We start from the raw sequence: 9116 nt of genomic DNA on the forward strand, positions 1-9116 counted from the left end.
TTCAGCATGAAGTTTCATGAGTCAGAAGCCACTTCCTTAGATGCATAGAAGTGTACATCCACAGGCTTGGTTAAATATCCAGTTAGCTCTTGACTCACAAAAAGCTCATTCTGAAATAAATATTGTTAGTCCAATATGCTATTCAACTCCTGTATCACTTGCTACAAAAGACTAAATACTCCATCCATCCATCCATCCATCCATCCATCCATCCATCCATCCATCCATCCATCCATCCATCCATCCATCCATCCATCCATACATACATACATACATACATACATACATACATACATACATACATACAAGCAGGTAAGGACAGTAATAAAAGGCAAGAGAGACTAGTTCCATCTTTAACTGCTCCTAGCGGAGCAGATTAAATAATTCAGTAAGGGCCCTGAGGGTGGGCCCTGTCCGTGATGAGGAAGGGTGCTGATAGGCCGGATTGACTAATCGGGAGGTGCCTCCCGATCCGCCCCCCTTCCAGCTCACCCGCAGCCGCCCAGCCGCCAGCCGCCATTACCTCCCTTGCCTGGGAGAGGGCAGGTCGCCACCTCGCCATACCGCCGCGGCCTCCACCGCCTCACCACCACAAGGGTGGTAGGCCGCACCACGGGGGGGGGGGCAGATGAGCCAGATGCGGCTCACACACTGCCCCACGCCCACCCTAGGGTCCGGCCCAGCACACCTGGAGAGCCGGTCCCGGAGACTCCCGAGCCCTGCTAGCGCCCGCTGTATTTAGAGTGCAGCGGGCTTATTTATTAGTTATACATAAAGAGATGAGATGGTGCATAATGAGGTGTCCCTCAAGAGAAACCTGTGCCATAAAATGCTGTAAAATAGAACCAATGTCTATTTTTTCCTGGTTGAATGATGTGACCTGCTTATGATGCAAATAACTTCCAGCTCATTTTCTCCACATGTTGAAAGCTGCCCTGCCCTGCTGGTGAGCAAGATAGACTTCTTGACCTGGCACCACTGAGTATTTCTAAACTTTTCTGAATAATTCTGAATATTAGAAGTAGTTCAATTTTTATTCATTACCCTTTCTAAGCTAGTGAATGTACGCTGTGAGGTATATTCAAATTATATTTAATTATACTTTAAATAGCCACTCCCAACAGAATGGGCTGATAGCAACAATCATCATCAATATATCTGATTCTCAGTATGATTAGATCTGGGGATACTTAAATCCAGAGACTGGAGCAATGAAGAGACTAGACAGATTCCTCTGCTTGCAGCCAGTTGGGTGACCTTGGGATAGTCACAATCCTGTTAGAGCTGTTCTCACAGAGCAGTCTCTCTCAGAGCTCTCACAGCCTCACCTACCTCACCAGGTGTCTGTTGTGGGTAGAGGAAGGGAAGGCAATTGTAAGGTCCTTTGAGACTCATTCAGGTAGTGAAAAGCAGGGTATAAAAGCCAACTCTATAAGAAACAAATGTCCTCAAGTTACTAGGCAACCACAACCACAACACCATGCTTCAGGCCTTGGTTTCTGTTAGTCAAAGGGACAAGAAACAGGTTGCTTTCCATGATTGTTCTCGCTTTTGAAGGAAGACAGAAAAATTGTGTAAGCTGGTTCAGGTGCCTATTATAAAGTTGGAGTATAAATACAGTTAATAAATAATATAGCTGAAATGAAAGGCAGATAAAAGGAGGTTTATTTGGTGAATGGGAAAGAGAGAAGGAAGCAGGAAAGTAGAAGAGGTTATGGGTCCTTTCAGAGAAGGGAAAGAAGAAATAGTGGGAGAGGTAAAAATGAAATGTCACTATCAGCCCTTGCAGGTCCTGCACTTGTCAAAGTCTATTTTTAGTTATTAATTTGAATCATTAAGATGCTGGCGACATCAGATTTCATTAATTATCATATATTTAATTTAAGAATGTATCCCCCCCTAGATCAGTGCCTTGTGGGATGGTCTTTTAATTTAGAGGACAGGAATTTGCTCTGGTTTGGTGGAATTGTGCACTCTCTAAAAGAGCATGTCTGGGCAGTTCCCTTGCGTGGTCCATGACATCCCAAGTGGTGAGAAGTGGTGAGGAGTACTGTTACGTTGCCCAAGGCCTTTGCTTTCTTGTGAGACTTTGTCATCAGAGAGCACTGATATGCATGCCTTTCAAGAACATTTAGAATTATCATTTAGTTCTCTGGAAATTCTGTGGCCCCACTTTTGTTTGAAATACTTCATAGGAAACACATTAGGTCAGTTCTTTACTGACCCCTTTTCATTTGCTGCTATCATCTTAAGGTACGATTGATTGATTGATTTGATTTGTATGCTTGTCTCATCAGTTGTTTTAATATGAAATTGCTTAAGAAGGTGTAGGCTGCTAGTTAATTTTAATAATTGATATTTTACCTGGAGATTTGCTGTGTTTTAGATTTCCTTTGCTGCTACATGCTGAGACTGTTCGTTCAATCATGGTTTCTCTTGTTTCTGGAATGTTATGTCATGTATACTTTACTATGTAGGGCTGGCAACAGTTAGGACTTGGATAGGAGATGACCAAGGTAGAGAGGATAGCAAGGGTAGACCACTTCTGTCCATCTGTTGCCTTGAAGTGCCCATGGTCTTGGGGTCACCCCGAGTTGGTGGTGACTCAGCAGTACACATTTAATTTATTATTATACTTGACAGGTTTTGTGCCTCACCTTGAGTTCTTGTTAGGCAAGGCAACTCCTGAACAAATAATAAATATGCTTCAAGCTACTTCATTTCTCATATTCCAGAATTATAGACTACCTAGTCCTCACAATCCCTAGATAAGGATTCCCTTGCCTTCAGGTGTCTAGAGAAACAGTATTCCCTGTGGTTATGAACATCTCAGGGAGATGTTATTTATTTATTACATATACTGCCTCCCCTGAGGTCCTGCTTACAGTTATATTGTCAGTGATATCACAAATCAGGAACATCATGTTCTCTGTTACTCCCAATATTTTTCATTTGTTTGTATACACTCATAGCAGGATGAAGGGCCTGAAGTTTTTCCATTACATTTTCGGGACTCCTCCCTGCTGCATTTTTCCTGATTGGGTAACTTTAGAACAGTTAGAAGGTAGAAGGAGGGATTCTGGAAACCTAAGCAAGGACTTCTGAGGACTGAACAGGATCTAGTGAGATTCTGGAGGAGTTACATACTGCTGGAAAAAGCATGATTTAGGGAACTACTGGAAATCTGATGCCTGAAATGTACTCTCCTTTTCTGATTCTACCCTATGTGTGCTTGGAAGTCAGCATTAAAATGAGGCATGGTGTGTCCACAACCCTACTATGAACTGCATTCTCCTTCTGACCTCAGTCTGTGGGGTTGCCTACCAGGAGGTGTTTGGAAAAAGTCAGTTCCTGCTAGTAAAGCCATGCATGTAAATTATCCAAATATAGTTTACTAAAGGCAACAGTAATTCAGCCTTTCTCAACTTTTTTACTATCGAGAACATTCTGAAACATTCTTCAGTCTTCAAGAAATCTGATGTGATCCTGCAGAATATGGTTGGAAAGCATAGTTGTGTACATGCCCACCTTCCCCCCTCCAGGCCCATCATTGGCCAATTTTGGGAGGGGTGAGTGGGTTGACATATCACCCGATAAATATGGGTTGACATATCACCCGATAAATGTTTAATGTATTTTTAACATTTATTTTACATTTACATTGTATTTTAAAAATACATTAAAATAATTAACTCCCAGCCATTTGGGAAACCCTTAAAGGGCCGTCAAGAAACCCTAGGGTTTCACAAAACCCTGGGGTGGAGAAAGCCTACCGCAATGGAAAGTTAACCTGCCCTTTTGGCTGTACTAAGGTACATTCTGTACTATCTTAAATGTTTCTAGGCCAATGTAAGTACTTGATCATTTTTTATTCCTGCTCAGAACTGTATCTTATTCTTCAGGGGAAAAGTCAAGGGAGTTCTTTTCAGGGACTGTTAGAGTTTGCAAAGAATCAGTCTTGCAAGCAAAAGGACAAATTCTAGTAGCAGATATCTGTTTGATTAATACCAAGTTGAAGGGTGAATTTAACATCCTTTGTGAATCTTTTCCTCACCCCCCCAAACCCCCCCCCCCCAATCTTATAAACAAGGGTTCTGGGAGTAAAATGCACACAGAGAGGCAGTGACATGCTGCACTGAAATGGAAGACACTGCTGCTATTGAGTAACAATGGACAGGGAGGGGGTTCTGATGACCTTAACAGATGAACAACGGGACTTGCAAGATGATGATAGAGGCATGAGGGATTCTGCATCCACATTGTGCAGGTGCACAGGACTGTATCACATTCATTTTGGGCCATCCTTGTGTTGCTATCCTAGCATCTCTTAATCTCAGCCACCACCACAGCTATGGTTGCCAGCACTGCCTTGACAAATTTGGGAGTTGTTGAAGGAAGTGCCTGGGGAAAGCAGAGCTTGGGAAGGATGTGACATCATTTCCAAGTGACCATCTAGGCATTTTCTCCAACATCAATGATAAAGTCCACAAATGAGACTGTGTTTTGCCTGTCTGATCCCAAAAAGACCGTCGTCACTTTATAGAAGATTTTATTTTACCTTTGACAAAGTAGCTTTGTGGTCCTGCAGCAATGTGGACTGCATATTTTTAAAAAAATTCTCAGAGCATGAAATGGATAGGGGACAGCGGTTGTGAGGGTGGCGCAGTGCTACAGAGACTATTGCTCCCTGATGAGAAGTGAGTTAACGAGTGGCAAATCCAGTTTTGGTGAATTCCCTCATCCTGAGGCAAATCTGTCCAAAACTCGATCCAGCCCCCGGACAGCCTTGGGATGCAGACAATGTCATGCGGAGGGGGCTCTAAAATCCATCAGCAACTAGTTAGTAGCATCTCTAATCACATATCCAAATACTAAAAGTGGAAGAGGTGTCCACATAATACAACAGAATGCAAGAGAGTTTGAGAACATGGAAAGGGTTTGTAAATTTAGACAAACATACCAAATAGGCAAAACTTCAAGTGGTTACTATGAAGAATCTATACAGGGCCCATAGAAGATGTGATATACCTTGGGAAGTTTTATCTTAAAGTGCTTTGTCCAGAACATCTAAGACATTCATTCATTCATTCATTCATTCATTCATTCATTCATTCATTCATTCATTCATTCATTCATTCATTCATTCATTCATTATATTTATTTATTATTATATTTATATACCCAGAATTAAACTTTGAATCTAGGACCTTAAAACAGTTATTCTTCCTGAGCTGGTGTGCCATCAACTGGATCATCTCCACCCCATTCTCAAAGAACGGTTACAGTCAGTAAACAGGGCCTTGCCAGAAGATACCAGTGGTCGGTCAGCTGTGTGAGGGCTCCACGCTGCATGAGGGCCTTGAGCTATGCCATTCCTTTTAAAGAGATCATGCCCTCGTGCTCGGCCTCTTTCCCCCTCAACATCCCAGTGGTAGAACTTCCCACCTACCTTCCCTTTAGTTTACTGGTTTGGGTATGTCTACATATCAGAGTTATTGTCACTGTTTATTGTGTAATGCCATCTTATTTTATCTTGTGTTCTGAAATATCATCACAGCTGAGGTTTGAGCATGGACGGAGCTGATTTGGGGACAGTCTAAGTCCGCACAACGGACTTGTACTTCATGGGAACCTCCATAAGAAGCTGTATTGATGCTGAGTGTGGTCTGGTAGACTCACATTTCCAGGTGACAGAGGGCTACCATTTAGAGGCTCATGCCCGTGGGTACCCACTGCCTGCCCCCCACATTGAGATTGATCCCAGCTGGCCAGGAGCACACTTTCTGCAGACCGAGTGAGGACCTCAGCTGCATGGGTTGGCCACTGGGATGGATGTTTTCTGGTGGTTTGATGCTGCACCATGCGCCTGCTTGGGGCTATAATTTATTTATTTATTCAATCATTCGATTTATTACCCACTGCTATCAAAGAAGTCAGCTCATAGCGTGCTACAACATAAAAGATCCCCATGAATAAAACATTAAAACCCTAACATAATAAAGCTGTGGCTTTGTTTTATTTCACAGATAGTGCCTGAGAACGCTGCTGGCCTCCTGCATGTCCTCCTGCTATGCAAACCGTTCCAGTAAGACACCAAAGAGTGTCATTGAGATGATATCTGCCAGAGCACTTGCATTAAGTCACACCTAGTTTGATCATCCTAATTGCTTTAGGGTTATTTCTTTGTACCCCCCCCCCAGTTGTTTTCCAGCATTTATTCAACTCTGGTGTGTTTGTGTTTGACATCTGGGGGGGATCTGAATTTGAAACCGGCTTGGGTACATTACTGAATTATATTTCTTTTAAAAATCAAAAAACTAAATCCAAAACAATAACAACCCCCTCCTTGAAGAACATAATTAATCTTCTATGGAACACACAAAGACAGAACCAAACATAAAGCTCAACTCAGCAGTCATGAAAGTAACCTTCCATAAGCCCAGAATTACTTAAGGGAGCAAATATTCAGAAGGGCAGCCATGCTGGTTTGAAGAAACAAAACAAAGTTTGAGTCCAGTGGCACCTTTAAGATCAACAAAGGTTTACTCAAGATACAAGCTTTTGTGTGCATGCATACTTCCTCAGATACAAAGAAATGGAAATTATCAGTCCATGGTTATAGGTAGAGGGTCTCCCATCAAAGTACTAACCAGGCCCAACCTTGCTTAGCTTCCAAGAACAGATGAGATCAGGTATATTTAGGGTGGTATGGACATAGGCCTACTTGGATGGAGGCCTACAACCATGATCTAGAAATGCTCCATGACTCTTACATTGCTCTTTCAGGTTCCCAGGAATGTGGCAAATGATACCATAATTCTTGAACTAGGACAACAGCAACTTGAAACAAGAGCCTGGCTGTTAACTTATACATTTTGGCTTCCTATCCACTTCAAGGCTCAGCCAAGTAGCTTACTGGCCACTCTCCTAAGTGATTCCCATAACTCTAAATAGTCCTGTAAATTATCTAAAAATTATCTACCTTTCTCTAGGTATTGATCTTCATTCATTAATGAGTCTCAATGAGAATAACATCTACAAATACATAAAGAGGAGATTTGAAGATAGTGAACCTCAAACTTTGTCCTCTGTTTATTCCTGTTCTAGTTCTCCTTGAGTTTAGAATATCTCCCCAGTCTACAAATATATTCCATCTTACTTTGTCACTACAGAATCTTACTTAGAGATGAAAGATTTTATGCTTGTGTGGCTAAATTCTTTCCCATCAAGTATTCTTCTAGGCAGTTTTAACCATACTCCCATGGATAAGAGGTTGTGCTTTCATGGTTGTAAGGTTCCCAATTAGTTCTCTTACATCCTTTTGATATGCCCCAAATTTTCTGTATACCACACTGGGATCAATTATATGCTTCCTTCTTTTCTACTTAATCTAGATGAATCGGCAATCATTAAGAGATTGCTAGATGGATTTGTTCCCACAACAATCTCGCTCACTGCAGTGTTTTTAGGCACCATTTTAAAAATTAACTCTATGTTTATAACAAATTTGAGGAACTCACTCTTACCATAACTATCCTATGGTATTTGTTTTTACTTCATTTTTAATGCCAATAAAGGCTTTTGTATTGTATTTGTAGAGGATGAGCAGTAAATTAACATACAGCATAATGAAGAATTTTAACAGATTCAAGGACCAAACAGGAATAACAAGCTTAGTTTCTAAGGTTATCATTTGTTTGGGTTAAATTCCAAGGAGAAACATAGTGGAGGAAAAATCTGTCAAAACTGGAGATTGATGGACCGATATATCCTTAATTGCAGAATGCAGAGAGTAATTAACTAAGAGAGTACAGATTTAGATAAGCAGTTGAACAACAGCATTTTAATTACAGACAGTCTCTAAACTGTGTGTACAAAAGTGGTCCCCCCCCACCCTGGACAATAACAACAGTTATTAGCCTGTTCTTTCCCCTTTTTGGTCTGTGGTTTAAAAGGAGGCACCAACAATCTAAACCAAATAAAACTGACCTTTGAACCTTTTCTGCTGTACTTTTTCTCATGCCATGATTTCTTTAGTGTGTTAGTGATCTGAAGGCTTGTTCTGGGCTACAGCCACTTTCCCAGACAAGACTGCCTTTCGTCCCCTGACAAATCACTGCTGAGCCCCTTTTGTCCTGCACCACTTTGATCTCACCTGCCTGTCAGGAGAAAAAGAACTCCCGTACAGTCAGAATGCATTACAAACAAATTGGCAACCATTTCATTCCCATACACCATTTCAACAAAAAATCAAGATAGAGATAGAGAACTTTAACCCTTTAAGTGACCCAGAGAGACAGGAGGAAGCAATGCCTGTGTAAAAAGAGGAGATGACATGAATGATATCTTGGGTTGTGAAACAGGAAGAAAGATGAAGAGAGATAACCTAAGTAATAACAGTTATTCCATTAAATGGGAAGTATTAAAATATTCTTGGCACTTTGTGGAGTAGCAAGCTTAGTTGAAAATAAAATCCTTCTAATTAGGTAGCTGCTTGAGCATAAACCATGGAAACATAATAGGTATTCTCCAATGTGAATGAAATTAATCCCATTGTAAATAATCATTGGTGTATTTAGTGTCCCAGTTGAATACTTTCCAAGACCCAACCTTGGTCACTGACACATTGTTCTCTCAGGTTCTTTGTGTTTTGGAAGGGAGTAATAACAAAGGAAAATGTCACTGATTCTATTTCCTCTTTGGAAAAATAATCAAAGGCTATGATTTATCTTCTAGCTTCATTTTCAAGTTATGCAGTGCTAGATGTTGAGGGTGTTTAAATGGTGAATCCTCAAAATACATATATGGACATTCCAAACTAAGTGAATGAATTTAGAATTCATTAATCCTTTAATATGTCTACTTTGTACGCAACTAGTGAAACTGAACCTGTTTCCACTGTACTATATCTTACCAGTGAGCACAAAAATACAAACATGAGAACAGGTGAGGTCTAATTCTCTGTTTTTTTGAAATTCACTGTCCAGTTTTTCAGAACTGTGGAGATCCATATCTGTCCGAACATTAGCTATGGAAGTTCATGTCACACAGAGTGACAAACTCCCCTAATGCAATTGAAGCTCACTATCTTGTTTTGGGCACAGTTTTCAAAAACC

Source organism: Paroedura picta, chromosome 2 (assembly GCF_049243985.1).
Source record: "Paroedura picta isolate Pp20150507F chromosome 2, Ppicta_v3.0, whole genome shotgun sequence".
Classification (NCBI taxonomy): Eukaryota; Metazoa; Chordata; class Lepidosauria; order Squamata; family Gekkonidae; genus Paroedura; species Paroedura picta.